This window comes from Pongo pygmaeus, chromosome 10 (genome assembly GCF_028885625.2).
Source record: "Pongo pygmaeus isolate AG05252 chromosome 10, NHGRI_mPonPyg2-v2.0_pri, whole genome shotgun sequence".
Taxonomy (NCBI): Eukaryota; Metazoa; Chordata; class Mammalia; order Primates; family Hominidae; genus Pongo; species Pongo pygmaeus.
In genome coordinates this window covers 92,893,413-92,906,325 of record NC_072383.2, presented here as the reverse complement: position 1 = coordinate 92,906,325, position 12,913 = coordinate 92,893,413, and the positions used below count along the sequence as shown (strand labels likewise).

Below are 12,913 nucleotides of genomic sequence, written 5' to 3'. Positions count from 1 at the left end.
AGGATTTTCTTCAAGATCTTATCATCTGTGACAGATATTCAGGAACTTTTAAATGTATTTATTAACCATTTGTATATCTTTCATGAAGGGAATGTTCATGTCTTTGCTATTAGCTTAAATGAGTTATTGTTAATAACTATTTTTATTGTTAGCTTGTAGAAGTCCTTTGCCAGATACATATGTAGTGAATATTTCCCAGTCTGTAGCTTAATGGTAACTTTGAAGAGCAAGTATTTCAATAAACTCCAGTCTTTCAATTTTTTTCTTTTTATGGTTAGTGTTTTTTATGTCTCATGCAATAAATATCTGCCTACTCCAAGGTTATTAAGAGATTCTTCTGTTTTCTTTTAGAAGTTTTATGGATGTTGGTTTTATGTTAGGCCTAGGAGGCATCTTGAATTTCTGTGTATGGAGATGAAAGGTTGAAGTTCTTTTTATTTTCCCTAAATAGTTATCCAGTTGTTTTAGTAATATTAATCAATTTTTTTTCTTATTGAATTGCTTTGATGCCTTGGTCAAAAATGAAATGACTTTATATGTATAGATCTATTTTTAGACTTTAATCTGTTCTATTTAACTACTAGTTTATCCTTATGGAAATAACAGTCTTGATTACTATAACTTTATAAAAGGCTTGAAATCAGGTAGTATGTCTTCCAACTTTGTTCTTTTTAAAGATTATTTTGGCTATTCTAGATCCTTCATTTTTTCACATAAATTTTGGATTTTGTCCTCAAAAAAAAAAAAGCCTGCTGGATTTTTTTTTGTGTGAGATAATTTTGTATTTTTATTTCAATAGTTTTTGGGAAAAGGTGGTTTTGGTTACATGGATAAGTTCTTTAGTGGTGATTTATTAGATTTTGGTGCAACCATCAACCTAGTAGTATACACTGTACTCAATGCATACTTTTTTATTCCTTAACCTGCTGGAATTCTGATATGGAAAATCTACAAATCAATTTAGGAAGAATAGACAGGATAATATTACTGAGTGTTCCCATCCATGAATATAAAATATTTCTCTATTATTTAAGTCTTCTTTAATTATCTTCTATCCATGTTTTGTGTTTGCTCTTTTTTTTTTGAGACAGGGTCTTACTCTGTCACCCAGGCTGGAGTGCAGTTGCACGATCTCACCTCACCGCAGCCTCCACCTCCTGGGTTCAAGTGATTCTTGTGCCTCAGCCTCCAGAGTAGCTGGGATCACAGGCGCACACCACCACACTCGGTTAATTTTTGTATTTTTAGTACAGACGGGGTTTTGCCATGTTGGCCAGGCTGTCTCAAACTCCTGACCTCAATCAGTCCACCTGCCTCAGCCTCCCAAAGTGCTGGAATTATAGGCATGACCCACTGCACCTGGACTCATTTTATTGTTTTTCAGTACAGAGATCTTGCACATCTTGTGTTAAGTTTATTCCAAGGTTTCAGATGTTTCTGGATACATTATAAATGGTATTGTTTACAATTCCACTTTCTATTGCTAGTATATAGAATTGATTTTTGCTATACTGAGCATGTATCTTATCACTTGTTAAATGAAGTTACTATTTCTTGTACCTTTTTTTTTTTTTTTTTTTTAGACAGAGTTTTGCTCTTGTTGCCCAAGCTGGAGTGCAATGGCATGACCTTGGCTCACTGCAACCTCCACCTCCCGAGTTCAAGCGATTCTTCTGCCTCAGCCTCCCAAGTAGCTGGGATTACAGGCATGCACCACCATGCCCGGCTAATTTTCTGTAACTTTAGTAGAGACAGGGTTTCTCCATGTTGGTCAGGCTGGTCTCAAACTCCCGACTTCAGGTGATCTGCCCGCCTCGGCCTCCCAAAATGCTGGGATTACAGGTGTGAGCCACCGCGCCCCGCACCTGGCCTCTCTTACTTTTTTTATATATTCCATAGGGTTTTGTATGCATACAATCATATTGTCTGTGAATATAATTTTACAATAGTCTCCCCTTACCTGCAGTTTCGGTTTCTGTGGTTTCAGTTACCTGTGGTCAATCTTGGTCCAAAAATACTAAATGGAAAATTCTAGAAATAATTCATGTTTTAAATTGCGTGCTGTCCTGAGTAGCGTGATGAAATCTCATGCTACTCTGTTCCATCGTGCCTGGAATCATCTCTTTGTCTAGTATATCCATGCCGTATATGCTACCCACCTGTTAGTCACTTAGTAGCCAACTTGCTTATAAGATCATCATTATTACGATACTTGTGTTCAAGGTCCATAGTAGCCTAAAACTACGTCACAATGCCTACCTCATTCACTTTACTTCCTCTTGTCATGTAGGTATTTTATCATCTCACATCATTGCAAGAATAGTACAGTATCTTGGGAGACCAGTCACATACCTTTTATTACAGCATATTGTTATAATTGTTCTATTTCATTATTGTTGTTAGTCTCTTACTGTGCCTAATTTATAAATTAAACTTTATCATAGGTATGTATACATAGAAAAAAAAATAGAGTGTATATAGGGTTTGGCACAATCCATCGTTTCAGGTTTCCACTGGGGGTCTTGGAATGTATCCCCAGCAGATAAGGGGGAACTACTGTACTTATTTCTTCCCATTTTAAAAATTGAGATTTGATTCACATGCCATAAAATTCACTTTTAAGGCATATAATTTGGTGATTTTTAGCATATTCACAAAGTTGTACAACCATCATCACTATTTTACTTCAGGGTATCTTCATCATTCCAAATATAAACTCCATACTTACTAGCAGTCAATCTCCACTGTCCCAGTCCCCAGCCCCTATTAATCTATTTTCTTTCCCTATGGATTTGCCCATTATTGACATATCATATAAATGGAATTATATAATATGTGGCTTTCACTTAGCATATAATGTGTTTAAGGTTCATCAATTTGTAGCATGAATCAGTACTTCATTCCTTTTAATGGCTGAATAGTATTCCATTGTATGGATACACCATAGTCTGTTCATTCATTCACCAGTTGATGGGCATTTGTGTTGTTTCTACTTTTGGTCATTATGAATAATGTTGCTATGAACATTTGTGTACAAGTTTTTGAGTGAACGTATTTTCCAATTTACACAGGTATGTATCTAAGAGTGAAATTGCTGGGTCGTATGGTAAACTTATGTTTAACCTCTTGAGGAACTGCCAAACTATTCCCAAAATAGTGGCAACATTTTACAATCCCATCACCAGAGTATGAGGGTTCCAATTTCTCCATGTCCTAACACTTGTTCTTGTCCATTCTTTAAAAAAAATTACAGCCATCCTAGTGAAGTGGTATCACCTGGTTTTGATGTGTATTTCCCTAATGACTAATTACATTGAGCATCTTTTCATGTGCTTATGGCCATTTGTATATCTTCTTTGAAGAAATGTTTATTGAAATCCTTTGTCCATTTTTAAATTGGATTCTTATTATTGAATTATGAGTTCTTTATATTCTGAACAGTGCACCCTTACCAGATATATGATTTTCAAAATATTTTCTCCCATTCTGTGGGTTATCTTTTCACTTTCTTGATATTGTTCTTTGAAGCATTTTTTTTTTTTTTTTTTTTGAGATGGAGTCTTGCTCTGTCACCCAGGCTGGAGGACAGTGGCGCAATCTTGGCTCACTGCAACTTCTGCCTCCTGGGTTCAAGCAATTCTCCTGCCTCAGCCTCCCGAGTAGCTGGGATCACAGGTGCACACCATTATATCTGGCTAATTTTTGTATTTTTAGTAGAGATGGGGTTTCGCCATGTTGACCAGGCTGGTCTTGAACTCCTGACATCAGGTGATCCGCCTGCCTTGGCCTCCCAAAGTGCTGGGATTACAGGCATGAGCCATGGCACCCAGCCTGAAGCATAAAGGTTTTGATTTTGATGTTTTAATTTTAATGCATTCATTTTTTCCCTTGGTTGTGCTTTTTGTCACATCAAAGAAGCCACTGCCTAATTCAAGGTGATAAGGATTTAGTTATATTTTTTTCTAAGAGTTTTATAATTTTAGCTCTTGTGTTCAGATCTTTGATTCATCTTAATAGTCATAAATGGTGTGAGGTAGAGTTCCGATTTAATTTTTTTCCTCATGTGGCTATCCAGTTTTACCAGTTCCATTTGTTGAAAAGACTACTCTTTCTCCAATTGAGTTGTATTGGTGTTTTGCTGAAAGTCATCTGACCATAAATATAAGGCTTTATTTCTGGACTCAATTATATTCCATTGATCTGTGCTATCTTTATATGAGTATAGTACTATCTTGATTACTGTAGCTTCATAGCAAGTTCTGAAATCAGGATATCTGAGTCTTCCCAATCTTTACGCTTTTTCTTATTGCTTTTTTGCATTGATTAGAGCCTCCAATTTCCTAAATAGAAGCAGTGAGAGCAGAAAATTCTTGTCTTACATTTGTTATTCCTGATCTTAGGAGAAAAGGATTTAATATTTCACCATTAAGTTTTTCAAATCATTGAGGAAATTCCCTTCTATTCCTAGGCTGCTTAGAGTTGGTTTTTTTTTTTTTAAAAAAACATTAATGGGCGTTGAATTTCATCGAATCCTTTCTCTGCATTTATTGAAACAATTTTTTTTTCTCTTTTGTTCTGTTAATGTGATGAATTACACTGATTTTTCAATGTTAAGTTCACTCTCCTTGGTCATGGTATGTAATCCTCTATATTGCAAGTTTCAATCTGCTAATACTTAAGAATTTATATATATATTTATTCAGGAGGACTATCGGTCTATAATTTTCTTGCAAAATGTCAAATTTTGGTATCAGGAAAAAAAATTTGGCATGATTATGCTTGCCTCATAACATGAGTATAGAAGTATTTCTCTCTGTTCTGTTTCCTGAAATGGTGTAGGATTGGTACTTTGTCTCCCTTAAATGTCTGATAAAATTCACTGGTGCAGTCATCTGCCTGGAGTTTTCTTTGTGGAAAGTGTTTTGCTTATAAATTCAGTTTTTTTAATAGACATTGAAACATTTAGATTTTCTTTTCCTTCTTGTGTCACTTTTGGTAATTTGTATTTTTTTTTTTTTTTAGGAATTTGTCCATTTTGCTTAAGTTACTGAATTTACTGGCATTAAGTTGTTCCAAGTATCCCTTTAATATCTATGTGATTTCATTAGCATTTTGGCTAATGCAAATTAAAACTTCTGTATACAAATGTAGATGACAAATAATAAATCAAAAGAAATGTGTAACATATAGCAGAAAAAGGATGTATGTGCATGTGTATATGTACGGCAGGAGCAAACAATCTACTGGCACAGAAGGAATTACAGTACAGTGTGACAAATACCATGACAGGCACACAGAGAACACACAGAATGGATACCCAGTCCAATTTGGGGAGTCAAAACTATGATGTCCAGGTAGTAGGTTAGCTTGTCCAACTATAGGTAAATGAATATAATCAAATTTATAGACACAAAAAAGCTGAGACTCAGATCCCCAGACATAGTTACTTCATCATGATTACCTACTTGTGAAGGTCAAGAGTCAACTGGCTCCCTTTTCACTGGCACAGCTTTAATTAAAAAATAAAACACAACTTTGTTTTTGTAAAATAATAAATTACAAAAAACACCAACAAGATAAAAAGTCCAAAAGACAAAATGTAAACCACTTGTATTTTGACTGACCTTCTTCCAGATATTTTTGTACACTTATATTAACATATGTACACACATATATTCACATTAGGACAGCACTGTACTTGCTAAACTATATTCTGCTTTTTTTTTTTTTTTCCTGAGGGGAAACTATATTTTTTGGACATATTTTAATGCAAATAAAGAACTTTACATCAGTTTTTAATGGGTCAAGAGTATTCCATTGCATGTACCAATCATATTTTCTTAACTAGTGTCCTAGTGATGGACACTTGTTTCTAGAAGCATTATTTTTAAAAAAGGTGGCAAATAGTATCCTTATGAATCTCTTATTTTCCTTAGGGTATATGCCTCGGAAATGAGACAGCTGTGGGGCAAAGCCTAATGCATATGTTAAATTTTGGTAAATAGGGTTGTACCAATTTCACCTTCACACCAAAAATGCCTGACAGTAATTGTATCCCACACCCCTATCAACAATGATAGACAAAAAACAACTGTTTGGAAGTGCGACAACTTTCCGTTTGTTAATTGAATATTTGTTTTTCTTGGCTTTTTGTATTTTTAATAGATGGGGTTTCACCATGTTGGCCAGGGTCATCTCGAACTCCTGACCTCAGGTGATCCACCTGCCTTGGCCTCCCAGCGTGGTGGGATTACAGGCGTGAGCCACCGCCATTTCCCGAATGATCTTTTTCCTACTGACCAATAATTTGTAATGTATAGTTTACTGGCTACCACAGAGATTTCTGGAGTTGTCTGGCTCCAGCGTTTAAAAGTAATGGTTTTGGGCAACTCTGTAAAATGGAGATAACAATTGCACCTACCTTACAGAAATGTTAGAGTTAAATAAGATAACCTGAAAAAGTACTCCAGTACTTGACACACAAATGCTCAGCAAATGTGAGCTACATGGGAATTTCTGGATTCTTTAATCTCCCATGTCTCATCTATGTAATCCATCCAGCAACATTCCATTACCACCAACTCGCTGTCCTTTTTTTCCCTCCTCTAGAGACACGGTCCTTTCTAATGGCCCGTTTTCCCTCATTTCAACAACAACAAAATCACCTCTCAGTTGCCTAATAATAACTACAGCCTGAAAATCATAATCTTGGGGGTAAAAATAAGCTGTACTTCACAAAGCAGTGAGAATCAAAGCCCAACCAAAGCACTGAACAAACGCTGGGGATGGGAAGGTGTCTGTTTCTTCCAACACGTATTTTGAAAGGCTGACCGCCTACTTTGTTTCAGCCTTTGGATGATTATGGAAGTTCTCAAAAGCTAGCACCTCCTCTTCCAACTACTGTTTACAGCCTTAAGACAAGTAGTTCCCCATGTGACCCCAGGTGGGCCCTGAACTTGGGATAACCAGGACAAGAGACTTGGAGCAGGAAGTGCGGGGGCGAGGAGGGCTCTCTCCCGGGCGATTGGTCCTAACCCGAGGTTCCCTCGTGGCAAGCTGAGCCGACTCCCCACTCGTGGGCTGATGCCCAGGGCGGACGCAGCAGGCAGGCGGCTTCGGGAGCGCATATCTGCACCCATGGGGACGATGGCAGGCTGGCGAAGGGAGAGAGGTGGCGGCAGGACTACCATTTGAGGCTTTCAAATGGTGTGGGGAAGAGGGAAGGAGAGGCGCGAAAAGGAGGAAAACCCCTAGAGACGCTGTGTCGGGCGGAGGCTAGGGAGACCGGCTTCGCGCTCCAACGACGCGCGTCACTCAGACTCCAAGGCAAGTGCCCGGGGCTAGATTTTCCGTCCCCTGGGGCTCTGGGGATCTCTGAGTCCATCCCAGGGCCCTCCAGGAACGCCTTCGGGAGCGCGGCCCGGCCCCGCCGCTGCCGCTGTCACCCGTGGCCGCTACCACCTCGGTTCGTTTGTCTCCTCCCTCTAACGGCTCCGGCAGCAACCGGCGTCCGTGGCGTGGGTGACGTCGGCGTGGGGGGTGGGACTTCCTGCTTCGCGCGCCGCTGGGCCAAGGGATAGAGCCCTTTCCTTCAGGCTGGAGGGGCGGTGCGATGAGGCGGTTTCTGGGCCAGACGTCAGCACGGGGGGTGGCGCCGCACCCCTGAGGATCCCGGTCCACGCGGAGGAGTGGGGCTTTTCGCCGCCGCCGCCGCCGCCGCCCTCGGACCTCTCCCGGGATACTTCACATTTCCATAGGGACGGGAGCCCGAGGGGTCCGCTCGGCCCTCTTCCTCTTCAGCTTGCGCCGCGAGCTGAAGAGCGTGGCGGGCTGGGCCGACACCCCGCTGTAGGACCGTAACCCTTAGTCCCAATGCCTCCGTAAGCGGAGTTGAGTGGGTGCCGGTGGTTGGAGCTGTGGAGGTGTCCCCGGTGGCGAGCGCGGCCAGAACTGAGGTCACTTAAGTTTTCCGTGTGCGGGTTGCAAGGAGCATGCGTGCGTCTGGTATGTAACCTCTCTTTCTGGGGACGGCATCGTGTTTGTATTTTGGAATACTCATTTTGTCCCTCCACAAACTGCCCTTGAATCTTGTTTTTTATTTTCCTGGTAAAGTAGTGGAAGCTCGTGCTAGAAAAGTAGGCAGAGAGACACACGTGAAACTCTTTATGGAGCTTTTGGATGCACGCTGGCTTGGTGGTTGTGTAGCCAGTTTGGTAATTGGCCAAACGTTTAAGCACCTCCAGCTTAATTTACGATGAAAAAGCTATGCTACCATTTTCCTTGGCTTTGAAGACAATTTGAATAAACAGTGATGTCGACTGTCATTACTGAGATAACACCTAAAATATGTTAGCATATGCTGGGTTTAAATACTTTGGTAAATCGTCAGTGTCCAACTTTTGACCATAATCAATGGGCATTTTGCTCTTAAAAATATCCACTGCTAAGTATTTTTAAAGCCTTTAGTTAGTTGAAATGAGGAAGCTCTTTCAAATCTTACAGATGTCTAGGATAAGGAGAGACTTGTCTGAATTTCGTGTATATGGTATATACTTCATAATCTGTTCAGACTTTAAGCAGCTCTAAAACAGAGTAGGTTGTTAAAGCAGTGCTTCTGTTACCAAGCAACATCTCTGTAAACAAGTCTGACATTTAACTAAAACACAATTAAAGGTATCTATCCTACAGTTACCTGGATTCAGAATTAACCATATTTATGAGTTTAGCCTGTAAGTGGTTAGAATTAATACTCACCTTTTGTATTGAGGTTTGATTTCAAACTCAGTTTGTTCAGAATTGTTAGAATGCTTTATTTATTTATTTATGACTGAGTCTCACTTTGTCGCCCAGGCTGGAGTGCAGTAGCGCGATCTCGGCTCACTGCAACCTCCGCCTCCTGGGTTCAGGTGATTCTCCTGCCTCAGCCTCCTGAGTAGCTGGGATTACAGGCGCGTGCCACCATGCCCGGCTAATTTTTGTATTTTAGTAGAGATGGGGTTTCACCATGTTGGCCAGCCTGGTCTCGAACTCCCAACCTCAGGTGATCCGCCCACCTCGGCCTCCCAAAGTGCTGGGATTACAGGTGTGAGCCACTGCACCAGGCCAGAATGCTTTAAATTACAAGCGTCACACAGGACTCTCCTGAGAGTTGCAAATGGTTTTGAGTTGTCCTTTGGTTGTTTAGGACAGAGTATGCTGGGTATTCCCCTTACTTTTAGTGTTTTCTTTCCAGATCAGATGAAGTGTGCAGACTGTATTTAGAACATTCTCAAATAATAGTGAAATACAATTTAGAATTCCATGCAGCACTGGGAGAATGAAACACTGATTATTCACAGGTAGTTTTCTTTTTTTTTTTCCTTTCTTTGAGACAGAGTTTCATTCTTGTCGCTCAGGCTGGAGTGCAATGGTGGGATCTCAGCTCACTGCAACTTCCGCCTCCCAATTTCAAGCGATTCTCTCATCTCAGCCTCCCGAGTAGCTGGGGTTACAGGTGCATGCTACCATGCCCTGCTAATTTTTGTATTTTTAGTAGAGATGGGATTTCACCATATTTCCCAGGCTGGTCATGAACTCCTGACCTCAGGCGATCTGCCCGCCTTAAGTGCTGGGATTACAGGTGTGAGCCAGCGTGCCTGGCCTATTCACAGGTAGTTTTTAATCCTTGGTTTACCAGTCACCTCACTGTCTCTTATTGAACCCTTAATGATAAAATTTTTATGGCAAGTTGTTAGTTTTTAGAGCACTTTTTGAATGATCTTTTGAATCAGTAACCTTTCAAGTAAGCAAGCATGTGAGAAAATTTGAGACATGATGAGATTAAATGACTTCTTTGAAATCTATTAATAATGGGAATTGGAACTTGAAGTTTAATGTTCTTTACGTCAGATGCCCTTATGTATTGCTAAAATCCATGGACTTAATTTTAGTTCTCTCCTCCTTTTTTCTGTATGCTGATGTTGAAGTAATGAAATATTCAAAAGTTGGGCAAGACGGAGAAGAAGACAAATCAAGAATGACTCGTATAATCCTTAGTAGTCAGAAATCAGCATTATGCCATGGGATGTTCTAATTCAAGAAGCTTAGAATGAAATCTTAACAGAAAGATTAGTGAATTTTAGTGAATTGTCAGAATTTCCCCACCCCCAGATACTGTCTCTTTGCCTAAAAGTAAATGAGCTTGCTTTTTATTTTGTCATACATAATATATTAGGTTCTGTAAGTAAATTGCCCACGTTGTTTAACCTATGTGCTTTTAGGGAATGTGTGTAAATCTGTGTAAAAAACTTCTTATTAACCCAAGTTCATGTTTCTTGACTTAAGCTGAATTATTTGAAATCCTCTCACCTTGCCTTTTCAAGTGTATGTTCTTTATGGAAAAGTTGTCTCTGCCCAGATTGGTTTCTTCACTATCCCCTAAACCTGCTCTGTACTTTATCCTTTCCATGTTAGTCTGCATGTCTTTCTATCCTCCGTGACCTGATCTTATTCCCTTCTTTCTTAAAATCTAAATTGTACCTTTTCTATAAGGTTCAACTCCACCGTGACCTCATACATACATACATAGGAATAGTATGTATTTGTGAGTTATATTTATTTGATACTTATACTTTTTATTGTATTATTTTAGCTTTCTTGACTGCCTAACTAGATTGTAAGCTTATTAAGGGCAGGACTTCAGATCTCAATGAGCTGTATCCTTAGTCTTTTCCAAATAGAAGTTGCTGAATAAATGTTTCTTAAAGATGACTGATATGATTAGGCTTTGTGTCCCCACCCAAATCTCACCTTGAATTATAATCCCCATAATCCCCATGTGTCAGGAGAGAGACCAGGTGGAGGGAATTGGATCATGGCAGCGGTTTCCCCTATGCTGTTCTTGTGACAGTGAGTTCTCATGAGATCTGATGGTTTTATAAGTGTTTGGTAGTTCCTCCTGCATTCATTCTCCTTCCTGCTACCTTGTGAAGAAGGTGCCTTGCTTCCCCTTCACCTTCTGCCATGATTGTAAGTTTTCTGACGCCTCTCCAGCCATGTGGAACTGTGAATCAATTAAACCTCTTTCCTTTATAAATTACCCAATCGCAGGCAGTTCTTTATAGCAATATGAAAATGGACTAATACAATGACAGATATGCATTTCTACTTTCCCCCCCTTTTGTAAGTATCATGAAAGTAAGGTTGTTGAGAGAAGAGAGTAACTGAAGGGGAAATGGCAACAGTAAACTATAAAAAAGATTGAAGAGTGGGAATTCACGGAATCAGAAATAAAGAGTTTGTTCCTAGAAAATGAGTACTTGAGAATTTCCCATGGCAGTACCAGCAGTAAGGACTCTCAGGAATGCTGGCACTATTCTTCAGTGGGCTTGGGGAGTTTGGTCAATTTCCTGGTTCCTAGTAGAATATTAGTTTATTAATTATATTTTTTTCATCAGGACTGCCCTCTCTAGGTCATGGAGAGATCACTGACTGTCAAGTCTAGTACTATTTCTTTTTTCTTTTTTTTTTTTTTGAGATGGAGTTTTGCTCTGTCGCCCAGGCTGGAGTGTAGTGGTGCAATCTTTGCTCACTGCAACCTCGAACTCGTGGGCTCACGTGATTCTCCTGCCTCAGCTTCCCAAGTGGCTGGGGCTACAGGTGCATGCCACCACACCTGGCTATTTTTTTGTATTTTGAGTAGAGACAGGGTTTCACCACATTGGCCAGGCTGGTCTCGGAACTCCTGGCCTCAAGTGATTCATCCACCTTGGCCTCCCAAAGTGCTGGGATTGTAGGTGTGAGCCAGTGCGCCCGGCCTACTATTTCTTTTAACTGAGCTATAATCCAGGATGGAAGAAATTAAGAAATTAAGGAAATGCCCAGTTATTTGCCTTCTGTATATTGTGACTTCAGATTGCTTTTGGATTAAAATTCAGAGTTAGTAGGAACCTAAACCTGGCCATTCCCTTTTGGAAAGCACCTATCTTCTGTCTCAAAATATGTCTATATAATGTCCATGTAGTTTTTACAGTCTCACCAAAAATCCTGTATCTAATGCTTATAACGAAGAGTTACTTCAGTTGAAGGTATAGAAAGTGAAGTTGAGTCTCAGAATACTTTCATAAATATTCGTTTGATTCAGTTACTTCTTGAGTGAATTTGCCATTCTAGCTTCTGAGTGGTTGCCCAGTAACACAATTGCAGTATAATATAGCAACCCTTGAAAACAGTAGCATTGGACTATAGGGATTTTCCTGATGAAGTTGCATTGCCTATCTCTGATGTTCATATTCAGCCTCTCTCAAGTGTGATTGCATTTTGTTTTAAGGCAGCTATTTCAGATATTGTTAAACTTAAGGGGCATACAATATATGCTCTTAAGGATATTTTTTAGAGTACTGATGAATTACAACTTCTTTCACATTGTTTTCCACATAGAGATGCATGATAATGTGTCTGGAATTGGTTCATTCTGGTGGGTTCTTGGTCTTGCTGACTTCAAGAATGAAGCTGCGGACCCTCGTGGTGAGTGTTACAGTTCTTAAAGATGGTGTGTCCGGAGTTTGTTCCTTCAGATGTTCAGATGTGTCTGGAGTTTCTTCCTTCTGGTGGGTTCATGGTCTTGCTGACTTCAGGAGTGAAGCTGCAGACTTGTGCAGTGAGTGCTGCAGCTCTTGAAGGTGGCGTGTCTGGAGTTGTTCTTTCCTTCTGGTGGGTTCATGGTATTGCTGGCTTCAGGAGTGAAGCTGCAGGCTTTCGCAGTGAGTGTTACAGCTCTTAAAGGTGGCGCGTCCGGCATTGTTCATTCCTCCTGGTGGGTTCGTGGTCTCGCTGGCTTCAGGGGTGAAGCTGCAGACCTTCGTGGTGAGTGTTACAGTACATAAAGGTAGTGTGGACCCAAAGAGTGAGCAGCAGCAAGATTTATTGCGAAGAG

The 12,913-nt window shown here is 40.1% G+C and overlaps 1 protein-coding gene across 17 annotated transcripts in view; it reads left to right on the top strand.

Moving 5' to 3' along the window:
- The first annotated feature begins 3,105 nt into the window (after positions 1–3,105).
- Positions 3,106–12,913, top strand: part of CEP83 (centrosomal protein 83) — a 154,947-nt gene continuing 145,139 nt past the window's right edge. For 3 of the 17 annotated variants that reach the window (XM_063646574.1, XM_063646576.1, XM_063646575.1), the window contains exon 1: positions 3,106–7,326. The gene's annotated coding sequence lies outside the window, so the exon portion shown is untranslated. Of the gene's footprint in view, positions 7,327–7,529; positions 8,005–12,913 lie in introns of those variants that run through there. The other 14 variants (XM_054442101.2, XM_054442102.2, XM_054442109.2 and 11 more) reach the window with 10 other exon arrangements.